The following is a 13,738-nucleotide window of genomic DNA, read 5'->3' as shown; positions in this document are numbered from 1 at the left end:
TTACTTTTTTTTTTTTTACTCTTCTATTTCTTACTTTATTTTCTGCATTATTTCTTATACTTGAGGGCTACACTCGGAGATGAGAGATCACTCTCCCTATACCTGGATTTATAAAATCCACGGCTATAGTGTCTCATAGCAACACTCTCGAGCTCTTTCGGCTCACTAACCTCTAACTACTCACTCGTCTCTGAACCTGTATCTCTGAACTTTTTATATGTTTACTTTACTTTACTCGGCTCTCTTTCTTATACTCGGCTCGTATATGTACTTTACTACACTTTACTATTCTCACATCAACTGATATTCTACTAGTGTCCATAAAAACATACACATCAGAACACTCAAAAGTGAGCTTACCTGGTACCACTGTCTTCGGTGTGTCTGTCTCTGGCTAATCCTGAGTGCAAATCCGAGCCGGAACTGACGGACCTTCACTTAAAGAACATACTGAAGAAGGGACTACCCCTCTTTCTCTGCCTCTGCCCTGTACCGAGGGTGGAGCTTCTGGTGGAATTATATTATCTGAGGATGTCTGCGGGAACTGTGCTGACACGGTCGTAGTGGGACACTCTCGTGCCATGTGCCCCTCCTGTCCGCACCTGAAACATGCTGTTGTCCCAGCCCGACAGACTCCTTTGTGCCTTCTACCGCACTTCGTACATCTAGCACTATCCCAACCAGAACTCGAGCCATCACTAAAACCCATACTAGACTTGAACCTCTTCCAGAACTCTTTTTTCTTTGACCCTTTCAAGCCTCTAACTTTCTTTTTATTCTTTGCAGCAGCCTCGTCCAAAAGGAAACGATCACTAATCGCTGGGTAATTTTCTATACTCATGTTTTCTGTCTGCCTTAACTACTCAAATTCACTCTCCTTACGCTCCCTTGAGCCATCTGGAAAAGCACATCCTGCAAACTCTGTAGCAAACTGCTCCCAGGATAAGCTTTCTACCCTCGAGTCCACATACTGGTTGAACCATTCCCTTGCCTTCTCACATTTCAATGTGACCCCTGCCATCTGAATGGCTTTACTCTCACTAGCTCCCAACTCATCAGTTATCATCTTGACCATTCTGAGATACTCAAAAGGGTCATCACCTGCCTCAAATTTGGGAACATCCAACCTCAAATAATCTGTCATTTGTACCATACTTCCTCCAGGTGAACTAGGCTTGGGTGTTTGGACAACTGGGACTACTGGGACTACTGTTTCTACTGGTGGTGGAGGAGATGCAACATGCCCTGGGTTAAGGTTTGCTGAACTTGGATAACCAAAGAAGGGTGGAAACATGGTATACTGTAGATGTGGCGGTGGATATGGCGGGTAAAAGGAAGGATAGGGCATAAAGGTGGGATATGGGTTATACCTTGGAAACTCCGATGTACCACCCACCAGGTACTCTGCCCCCCACGGGTAGGGTGGATACTGAGGTGGAACAAATCTCGAGGCCTGAGTGCCTCCTTGGGACTCACCCATATCTCCTCCTAACCTACTCATGCCAAAGCTACCATCTCTGCTCTGCTCATCCTCCTCTACTTCCCTCATATCCCCTGACATACCATTCTGAACGACTCCCCTTCTACTCTCATCAACAGACCTTCTAGGGTCCCTTGATGTACCTTCTCTGCTTACTCTATCTGATGTTGCCCTTTGCAGAATGGGGAGATGGGCATCCATGTCCTCATTCTCCGGTGGAGCTCCAGTCAATCTAGCAGATCGACGAGTTCCTCTCATCCTGCGTCTGACAAGCACAACATCACACAAAAATATCATCAAATGATCCATGTGAGAACACATGAATCCTCAGCACATATCAAACATATCAACAATGCACATGCAGCTCATCATGGCATTTCACATCATCATGCAAGACAGGACTCCACATCCTATCCTAGTGGACATGATTTTACCTATTGTGCTTACCCTCCTATACAAGACAACACCTCTTTTCGATGTGGGATATCTCTAGTCCTTGAACAAAGATGCTCAACACACCGTACTCTTGAGGCAATATGCTCTGATACCAATCTGTAACAGCCCAGAAACTGGTACCCCTCTGTAACGGTCTGAACCATCACTGGCACTAGGATCCAGATCGGCTTAACGCCGCCGGGACCTGTAGCAAGCCGACTATACTCTCTGTGTACCTGATAAATCCTATACATGATACAAAACTACTCAATAACCCTGTAAAACTCTACAGGCTTAACGACTGCTACTCAGATATGCTACTCTGAAATGGCCCTCAGGGCCTATACCAGTGACTACTATCTATTGTGGGTCAAGGGATTGAAACCCTTTGAATCTGTAACACAATCCACTGGTATCTCATCAAAGCCATACATTAAGCCTGATACACACATTTCTCATCAAGAAACGTAAAACAGGATTCATGTACAAGGGATTAATCATACACCACACGACAACAAAGACACTAGGGAAAGCACAAGTCTATCCAGTATATGCCAGTACATATCTATATATTACATCGCAACTATTCTTTTAATTACATCATGTCCACTATGCTATTACAACATACATTCATGCATAACTTTCCTCTGTACTCTTGCTGACTTTGACTTCCCATAGCTATCTCAGGACCTGCAAAACTGGGGTTACGGGAGTGGGATGAGCTCTAGAGCCCAGTGAGGAGGAACAATAAAAACAGTTCATTCATTACATGCTCTCATGAAATGCATCACATCACAAACATGTCATCTCAAGGATGAATTTGTCACCAATAGCCCTCAACTACATGTTATAATAATACCAACTGTGCCAAGGAGACTATGTCATCACCTGGTCTACACTTATCTCTCTGATATCATAACATGACCAACTGTGCCAAGGAGACTATGTCATCACCTGGTCTACACTTAACTCTGCTCTGACTATAGTACCAGGAGCGACCTGGCCTATCCAGGGGCGACCTGGTATGGCTATCTCATGCCATAACTCTGTATCTGCTCTCTATCAAGGGCTAAGGATCATCCAACATTCATCCACAGGAACAACATCTCATGCAATGCGTCATATTCGTGAAGTCTAATGCAACACAACCTAAGACATAACATGGCAGTTTATGATGCATGGATCATGCTAGAATCGTGTCATTTCTCAAGATAAACTATTAAATTTAGTTCCACTCACCTGTAGCCACTGCTTGGTTAACTCTGGGCTCTCTCTAACTTTGCCGCAGCTACTACTGTGAAACACCTCGGTTCCTCGGGTCCAATCCTACAATGGAGGACGCAAATGAGGCACCATAACATACTCTATACAACTGATAAACAACTCCCCAAAACCCCTCTAGAACACCTCAAAACATGCATGCAAAACAAGAAAAGGAAGGCTGGACAGGACACCTTCGGCAGCACCTTCGGCGGCCGAATGTCTCCTCCAGAGACGAAAGTCTGGCATGTTCGGCGGCCGAATCCTCCTTCGGCTGCCGAACCTGAGTTCATCCAAAACTCAGCCCCGACGGCAACCTCCCTCCTTCATCCACTTCTAACTCTCAAAACATGCATAACTCCTCCCTCAACTCACATATACTTAAGTATATGCTCAAAGGGGTCTAAAACTACCTAACAACCCCAACACAAACAACAAACATACATATACTCATGCTTACACCATTAAAACATCAACAACTAAGCTTTAAAACCTATATATGCAACTCTACCCTTCACCTCTTTAAAAGGCGTTGTAAATCAGTAAAAGAAGTTCAAAACCTTCCCTTACCTTCTGAAACCAGAAGAGGAACAACCGGAAAGCTGATCTAGGGACTAACACCTCTCCAAAAGCTCCAAACCACCAAACCTCTCCTTTTGACCCAAAACCGTCAAAATCACTTGAAAAACACCAAACCTGTGCATGCGGTGATAAACCCTGCAGATGAGTCATGAGAGACGTGGCCTAATCCTCTGTCTGTGATGCCAAATCAACACCTGGCCAGTGCACCGATGGAGGAGTGCACAATAGCTGGCGGACCAACTCAACTTCGGCTGCCGAATCGCATGCAAAACCATGCAACATTCGGGGGCCGAACTTGAACGTCGGGGGCCGAACATTGGGCACTTTTGGAGGCCGAACTTTACTTTCAGCAGCCGAACATGGCAAAATGCCTCCTTGGACTTTTCTCTTCACAACTCAATCCCTTTCCATTCGAAATCTGTAAAACACTTGAAAGCATTTTCGAAAAACTTTCTCTTACCCTTTCAGAGACCTCTGCCATCCTCGACTTCCACCGGACGGTAGGAATTCCGATGCCTGATCTAGCCGGGTATTACATTCTTCCCCCCTTTAAGAACATTCGTCCTCGAATGTTTAACACAACAATAAATATACATGTAAACAAGCAAGTAAGGAAAGCCTAACACCTTCCTCTGAGAAGAGAAACAGATACCACTGGAGTAAACACTCCCGGGTTATCTATACTTTCTGACTCTGCTGACTCTTAACTGCTTAATCTGTGTCCATACTCTACACTGATTGCTTACCACTCCTGCCTGTACATAACCGACTTGACTCTTTCATCTGACTACTGACTTTCCTTTCTCTTTGGCTCTTCAGCGTTGTTCACACTACTCTGGTTACACTACCCTTTGCTTCTCTTTACTCAACCCGGTCAGAGGAGCAATAACTCTAAGGAAATGCTAGATGACTTGGCTATAGCTTTCTCTCTCGCCACTTCCGTCAGACCGTGTATGGTGACACATCACGAGTCACACAAACATGCCCTGAACTCGAACTCAGATTACAGAACTTGGCCTCTATGCCGTGTTCTCTTACAATCTACAACACTTAGTAGATAATGGGCATGCTTCTCTATTTTTCTGCACTATCATACGCTTTTGCTGCGCACTCTGATCCTTGCCCGCCTTTCTTCTTCTTTACTATACTGGCTTCTTCTCTTTTGATCCCTTCTAACTACAGTGGACTATCTCTAGCTCTCTCGCTCTCTAGCTCTCTAGCTATCTGTTTCTGGAGGATAAACGGATAAGCGACTTCTGACTGAGGGCAGCTAAGCCTTACCCAGTAAATACTGTCTTGTATACTCAGAGTCGCTGAGCAGTTTTACCCCTTACCTCTGGTTTAGACTCTTCACTATAATAACGATCTCATCTCTACGCAACTGCTACACTGCCTTTTCTCTAACTTTCGACATATAGTTCCCAACTCTCAGATCGATTATGGAAAACAACCAGCTTCTACTAGCTGTTCCTATAGATCATCCATTCTGCATGGGACCACCTGTCCTTAGTAGTGATTGTGTTCAACTGTTCACAGTCGTTACAAACTCTCAAGGTTTCATCCTTCGTTTCTCACACCAACACTGGAACATTCCAGGGTGTAGTACTAAGTCGGATAGAAGCCTTAACTACCAAGTTCACAACTGCTCTAATATCTCTCTCAATCTTACAACTACTTTTCTACCTTTGATAGCTTTTTCAACTCTTACATGTTACAGGTACCATTTCAAAGGAATTCCACACTTTATTGGTAAACCTGCTAGCTTGTCTGGGATAACATATAACACTCTTTCTCTTTTTCTATCTATGAGTACTGAGGCTGGTTCCCTGACCTGGCTATTATGCGCTCGAACAAGAGCAAGAAAATCCCTGACTACCTTTCCTAACGCATTCACGAGCCTGCAGGGCTGATTTCAAACTTCTGGGAATACTATACTGTCCCCCCTAAGGACTGCCTCTGATCCATCTTACATACTATACTCTCTTACCTTGTCTCTGCAGACACAGGTAATACTATGAGTAGCTAGCCAATCCGCCCTAGAATGACATCATATAGTCAACTCTAGAACCATAAGGTCAGCTGGATCGCATCTACTCACAACGAACTCTGACCTGTACTGACTTACTGACTCTGCCTTAGATGGATCACTTTTGGGCCCACTGACCCAAAGAGAACATTCTAAGCCCAGAAGTTATCAAATCCCCCTCTATCTACGGCTCTCAAAACAATAGGGAAAGAAATATCAGGGTCCATTATAACCTACACATCTGAACACCCTCAAGTAAACGTATCTGACGTCACCGTGTTCGATGTGTTAGCCTCTGACTGAGTCAGGATGAAGATCCAGGCTAAAGCTAACGAATCTTCCCTCGGGAACCGACCAAAGAAAAGGATAACTCTCTCCTCTTGCCTCAACCACTGTCCTACAACATAACTAGAGCTATGGGCTGAGCCACACTACTAGAAGTCATCTGCTGGGACTGTGCCAATCAGGGCCGCAGTAGGACACGCACACAACATAAGTTCTTCTCGCTCGCATCTATACATGCCGTAGTCCCATACTAACAGACTACTTTTGTGTACACTCTACGCCTCATGTATCCAGAACTATCTGAATCAGAGCTCAATCGCCATCTAATCCCAAACTAACCTGAAATCTCTTTCTAATTCTGAACTTATACTTACTTTACATGTATTCTCTTCTATTCTTTCTCTGCTCTATTCTACCTCATTTACTCTTCTCTTCGCTTACTTTTCTCTTACTTACGTTTATTCTGTTTCTTACTCTTCTATGTCTTACTCTTTATTTCTTAAACTTAAGGTCTATACTCAGAGATGAGAGCTCACTCTCTCTCTACCTGGATTTATCAAATCCACGGCTATAGCTCTCGAGCTCTTTCCTGGCTCGCTCACCTTTAATGACTCATTCGTCGCTGAACCTTTATCTCTGAGCATCTAACTCTACCACACTTTACTATTCTTGCATCAACTGATAGTCTACTAGCGTCCAGAAAACCATACACATCAGAACACTCAAAAGTGAGCGTACCTGGCACTGCTGTATTCGGTGTGTCTGTCTCTGGCTGAACCTGGGTGAAAATCCGAGCTCAAACTAAAGGACTTCCACTTAAGGAACCTCCTGATGAAGGGACTACCCCTCTTTCTCTACCTCTGCCCTGTATCGAGGCTGGAGCTTCTGGTGGAATTATATTGTCTGAGGATGTCTGGGGGAACTGTGCTGACATGACTGTAGTGGGACACTCTCGTGCCATGTGCCCCTCCTGTCCGCACCTGAAACATGCTGTTGACAGACTCCTTTGTGCCTCCTACCGCACCTCGCACAGCTAGAACTATCCCAACCAGAACTCGAACCCTCGCGAAAACCCATTCCAAACTTTACCCTTGTAACGACCCCAAAATGGACCGTCACCGGCGCTAGGATTCAGGTCGGCTTAAGGCCGCCAGAACCCGTAGCAAGCCTGCTATACTCTCTGTGTACACAGTAAACCTCATACATGATCATACATTTGCTGTGAAAATAAAACTCTTTTCTGAACCAAGGCTTAACCTGTGCATGCACTATCTCTGTACTCTGTCCTCATGTACTCTGTACTCTGTATCCCTGACTAGAGCTTGCTCTAGATGGGTTAACTCATACCTGTTAAGCCTGGTTTTCACATACAGGAAAACATATATACATATACAGATCATGTACAAAACATACATCACTAGGTCAAGCAACAACTATTACATCTCTTTAATATTACATGTCCACTCTAAGCTATTACAAATCTCTTTACTTTTCCTGTACTCTGCTGGACTGTCCCTGTACACTGTACACTGAACCTGCAAAACTGGGGTTAAGGGAGTGGGATGAGCTCTATAGCCCAGTGAGTAGAACAGTAAAACATCGCAGTAAAATATGATCTCATGGAATGCATCATATCACAGACAAGCCACATCAAGAGTAAACCTGTCACCACATAGTCCCAGTAACTCTGTGCCAGGGCGTAGAATCGAGCACCTGGTCTTCCTGTCATATATGTATATGTGTATATAACACCTCTGTACTTACCATTGCCAGGGCGTAGTCAAAGGCTCCTGGACTTTGCTATACCTGTCAGGGCGTAGTCAAAGGCTCCTGGACTTCCTGTCTGAGACTATTGGATCATTCAGCATTCACTCACATCACCAAATAACGATGCAATGCAACAGATTCGTGAATACTAATACAATCAACCTATGGCATAAACATGATGCATGAGATATGCTAAAAGCAGTTTGTGGTTTAATTAAACGTCATAAGTTTAGTTCCACTCACCTCTGGCTATCTGGACTGACTGACTCTGCAGGCTCTGAACCTCTGGAGCAGTACTCACTGCTGCTCTCTCTGGTTCCTCTGGTCTGTACCTATACAGATGGACTCAAATGAGGGACCAAACAAGCGTAGAAATAACTCTCTTAAACGCCTAAACTCACTCAACTATCCATGCAAAGCATGCAAAAGAAAGCTGGACAGGACACTTTCGGCGGCAGGTTCGGCGGCCGAAAGTCCACTCCAGAGACGAAACTCAAACACCTTCGGCAGCACCTTCGGCGGCCGAATCCCCCAAACAGAGCCGAACATGCAAAACTCGCGGGGGCAAGCTGTGGCAGCCTAAGCCACCATGCAAGAGGTTCGGCAGCCGAATGAACCTTCGGCTGCCGAACCTGAGTTCATCCAGAACTCAGCTTCAACGGCAAACCATCTTCTCCTTCCCTCAACACACATATACTCACGTATATGATCACAGGGGTCCAAAACTATCTAATAACCCCAAACAACAAATCAAACATAACACAGAAACAGGTATGCATGCATAACTCATCAAAACCACTACTTCTCACTTAAACATGCCTCTCTCTCTCCATACAACCTTCAGACAACACATAAACAGGTTCAAGAGCATTACTTACCTCCTGGAACAAGAAGCTGAACACTCTGTCCTAAGGAAAACGGACCAACTCTCCTCAAACTCTCCAACTCTCACAAACTTAGCTGTTTGCGTCAAAACATTCAAACCCTTGTGACCGATCAAAACACTCTGCATGAGCTGCTTAAACTCAGCAAATAAACCAGGGGAGACGTGGCCAACTTCTGGACATGATCTGGTGATAACACCTGTCCAAAAATGCTGACTAAGGGAGACAAAACTGCTGGCTAAGCAACTCAGCTTCGGCTGCCGAATCGCATGCAAAACCATGCAACATTCGGGGGCCGAACTTACCTTCGGAAGCCGAACATTGGGCACTTTCGGCGGCCGAACTTATCTTCGGCGGCCGAACTTGGCTAAAGTCTCCATGACCCATTTTCTCTTCAAAACTCAAAACTATAGACCTGTAAAACCATAAAACACATCATAACACGTAGAAAACATAACTCCTACCCTTATATAGATCCCAACACCCCGGATTCCACCAGACAACAGGAATTCCGGTGCCGGATTCTAGCCGGGTATTACATTCTCCCCTCCTTAAGAACATTCGTCCTCGGATGTTCCTAAAACACTAACACATGAAACGGAGAAAACTAACCTCAAAACAAATATGGATACTGCTGGAGCATAGACTCCCGCGTCTCCCAGGTGCACTCTTCTAGATTATGGTGGTTCCATAGAACTTTCACCATCGGAATCTCCTTGTTCCTTAGCTGTCTGATCTGCGTGTCCAGAATTCGCACTGGCTGCTCTATATAGGTGAGATCCGTATGAATCTCCACCTCAGGCTCACTCAGAACCTGATTCGGATCTGACACAAACTGTCGTAGCATAGAAACATGAAATATCGGGTGAATTCTCTCCATAGAAGCAGGTAAATCCAGCTTATACGACACATTTCCGATCCTCTGCAACACCTCAAAGGGTCCAATGTACCGTGGAGCCAATTTACCTTTCTTTCCAAAACGAACCACTCCTTTCATTGGAGACACTTTCAGCAATACCCAATTACCCTCATGAAACTCTAACTGCTTTCTGCGAACGTCTGCATAACTTTTCTGTCTACTCTGAGCTGTTCTGATTCTCTCTCTGATCATGGGCACCATTCTAGTGGTAATGTCTACTAACTCTGGCCCTGCAAGGCCTTCTCTCCTACCTCTTCCCAGCAAACAGGGGATCTGCACTTCCTCCCATACAAAGCTTCATAAGGAGCCATCCCGATGCTCGCATGATGGCTGTTATTGTAGGCAAACTCCACCAAAGGTAGATGCTGCCTCCAAGAACCGCCAAAGTCTAACACACATAGTCGAAGCATATCCTCTATGGTCTGGATGGTCCTTTCTGACTGTCCATCAGTCTGTGGGTGGAAAGCAGTACTAAAATCCAATCTCGTGCCCATTGCACTTTGCAGACTCCGCCAAAAGCGGGATGTAAACTGAGGTCCTCTGTCGGAAACTATAGACACTGGAACTCCATGTAATCTCACTATCTCATCCAGATAGACCTGTGCCAACTTATCCACAGAATAGTTACTCCGTACTGGAAGAAAATGAGCAGATTTCGTGAGTCTGTCCACAATCACCCATATCGAGTCTATCCTGTTGGACGCTGCTGGTAAACCCACTACAAAATCCATGGTTATGTTCTCCCATTTCCATTTTGGAATCGGTAATGGGTTAAGCATTCCGGCTGGTTTCTGGTGCTCTAATTTCACCCTCTGACAAACCTCACAGGCTGTCACGAACTGCGCCACTTCTTTCTTCATGGCTGGCCACCAATAGACCCTTTTCAGATCCTGATACATCTTGGTGGCTCCTGGGTGAACACTATACCTCGCATTATGAGCTTCCCTCATAATGTCTTCCTTCACACTGCCCCTATCTGGTACACAAAGGCGACTCCCATAGCGAAGGATCCCTTTGCTGTCAAATCTGAACTCTGCACTATTGCCTGACTGAACAGTCCTGGCAATTTTCATCAACTCAGGGTCCTCATGCTGTCTCTGAGCTATCTGCTCCAGAAACACAGGTGTCACTCTCATCTGTGCTATCAATGCACCTGTACCAGACAACTCTAGCTGTAATCCCTCATCAAAGAGCTTATAAAGCTCCATCACAACTGGTCTCCGCTCTGCTGCTATATGGGATAAACTGCCTAGTGACTTCCGGCTTAGGGCGTCTGCGACAACATTCGCCTTACCCGGATGATACTGGATTTTACAATCATAATCACTGAGCAATTCGACCCACCTTCTCTGCCGCAAATTCAGCTCTCTCTGACTTAAGATGTACTGTAAACTCTTGTGATCGGTGAAGATCTCGCATTTAACCCCGTAGAGGTAATGCCGCCACATCTTAAGGGCAAAGATAACTGCTGCCATCTCTAGGTCATGGGTAGGGTAATTCAACTCGTGCTTCTTCAACTGTCTAGAAGCATAAGCTATTACTCTATCACTCTGCATCAATACACAACCCAATCCCACTCGAGATGCATCACAGAACACTGTGAACTCTTCATTACTGACAGGCAGAGCTAACACTGGTGCTGTTGTCAATCTCCTCTTGAGCTCCTCAAAGCTCTCTTCACACTGGTCTGACCAGATAAACTTCTGGTTCTTCTGCGTCAATTTGGTCATAGGAGCTGCTATCTTTGAGAAGTTCTGAACGAACCTCCTGTAGTAACCTGCCAGTCCCAGAAAGCTTTTAATCTCAGTCACTGTCGTGGGTCTGGGCCAGTTAGCTACAGCCTCTATCTTCTTGGGGTCTACCTCAATACCCTCTGCTAATACCACATGTCCCAAGAAGGCAATGCTCCGTAACCAAAACTCACACTTCGAGAACTTGGCATATAACCCATGCTCTCTCAGTGTCTGCAAAACTATCCGCAGATGATGGGCATGCTCTTCTACATTTCTGGAATACACTAAGATGTCATCGATAAACACAATGACAAAGTGATCCAGAAACTCACTGAATACCCTGTTCATGAGATCCATAAATGCTGCAGGGGCGTTAGTCAACCCGAACGGCATCACTAAGAACTCATAATGCCCATATCTAGTCCGGAAAGCTGTCTTAGGCACATCTGCCTCTCTGACTCTCAACTGATGATACCCAGATCTCATATCTATTTTCGAGAAACAACCTGCTCCAGCTAGCTGGTCAAATAGATCATCAATCCGAGGTAAGGGATACCTATTCTTGATAGTGACCTTGTTCAACTGTCTGTAGTCGATACAAAGTCTGAGGGATCCATCCTTCTTTCTGACAAAGAGCACTGGAGCACCCCAAGGTGAGGTACTAGGGCGGATGAAACCCTTATCTACCAAGTCCTGCAACTGTTCTTTCAACTCTGTTAACTCAGCTGGCGCCATCCTGTAGGGAGGAATCGAGATAGGTCTGGTACCTGGCAGTAATTCAATTTCAAACCCGATCTCCCTATCAGGTGGTAGTCTTGGCAAATCGTCTGGGAACACATCGAGAAACTCTCGGACTACTGGTACTGTGGCTGGTTCCCTCACCTGACTGTCTAGCTCTCTCACATGAGCTAGAAACCCCTGACAACCCCTCCTAAGCAAACGACGAGCCTGAAGGGCTGAAATCATACCTCTGGGTGTACCTCTCCTGTCTCCTCTGAAGACACACTCTGACCCATCCTGGTCTCTAAGACTCACTAGCTTCTCTCGACAGTCCAACGTAGCACTATATGCAGATAGCCAATCCATCCCTAGAATGACATCAAAATCTGTCAAGTCTAGAACCACAAGGTCAGCTGGAAGGCATCTACCCTCTATGAATACTGGACTGAAACGACAGACTGACACTGCCACTGATGGGTCACATCTAGGTCCACTGACCTAGAGAGGATACTCTAACTCAGAACTGATCAAACCCAATCGCTCTACGGCTCTCGAAGCAATAAAGGAATGAGAAGCACCGGGGTCCATCAAAGCATACACATCTGAACACCCAATGATGAGATTACCTGACACCACTGTGTTCGACGTGTTAGCCTCCTCCTGTGTCACTGTGAAAATCCGTGCTGGGGCTACCGGATTTCCACCTCGGGAACCTGCTGCTGAAGTAGAGGCTACCCCTCTCCCTCTACCTCTGCCACTAGTCTGAGGCATGACTGGAGCTACTGGCCGTACAACTGGCTGTACCACACTGCCTGAACTCATCTGCTGGGATGGTGCAAAAGTCATCTGCGGACAATCCCTAGCAATATGCCCTTCCTGTCCACATCGAAAACAAGCTGTAGATCCCAACCGACAAACTCCTCCATGTGGTTTTCCGCATCGTCTGCAGACTGGAGCTGTGCCAGAGCTTGAGCCACTACCTATTCCCAGACCTGACTTGACTTTACTCCAGAACTTACTCTTTGTTCCTTTTGCTCTATCCCATCTTTTACTGCTTGGTGTGGGGGCTTTAGAACCCGAAGCCTGTGCCTTTGACTGTTTCTGAATATTGGCACTAGCTTCCATTTTCCTGGCTGCATCTACTATGGTATGGAAACTTTCCTTTTCTGCTGGAAGAATCAAGGAAGCATACCTGGGATGCAGTCTCATAGTATATCTCCTTGCTTTCTTCTGATCAGTATCATAGGCTTGACCCACGTACTGAAGCAGATCCAGGAACTTATCTGTGAATTCATCAACACTCATCTCATCTGTCTGTCTCAACTGTTCAAATTCAATTACTTTCATCTCCCTCGAACTGTCAGGAAAAGCCCACCCTGCAAACTCATTGGCGAACTCTCCCCATGACATGCTATCCATTCGAGGCTCCACATAATTCTTAAACCATTCTCTGGCTTTCTTGCATTTGAATGTGAAACCTGCCATCTCAATGGCTCTCCTATCATCTGCTCCCAATTCACTGGTTATCATCCTTACTGCTCTGAGGTAATCAAATGGATCATCTCCCGTGTTGTATTTAGGAGCATCCAATTTCAAGTACTCCGTCATTTGGACTTTACCTCCAGATGAGCTAGGTTCATGTCTGTC

The sequence above is a fragment of the Manihot esculenta genome, chromosome 16 (assembly GCF_001659605.2).
Source record: "Manihot esculenta cultivar AM560-2 chromosome 16, M.esculenta_v8, whole genome shotgun sequence".
NCBI lineage: Eukaryota > Viridiplantae > Streptophyta > Magnoliopsida > Malpighiales > Euphorbiaceae > Manihot > Manihot esculenta.
Note: the sequence above shows the minus strand (reverse complement) of the source record.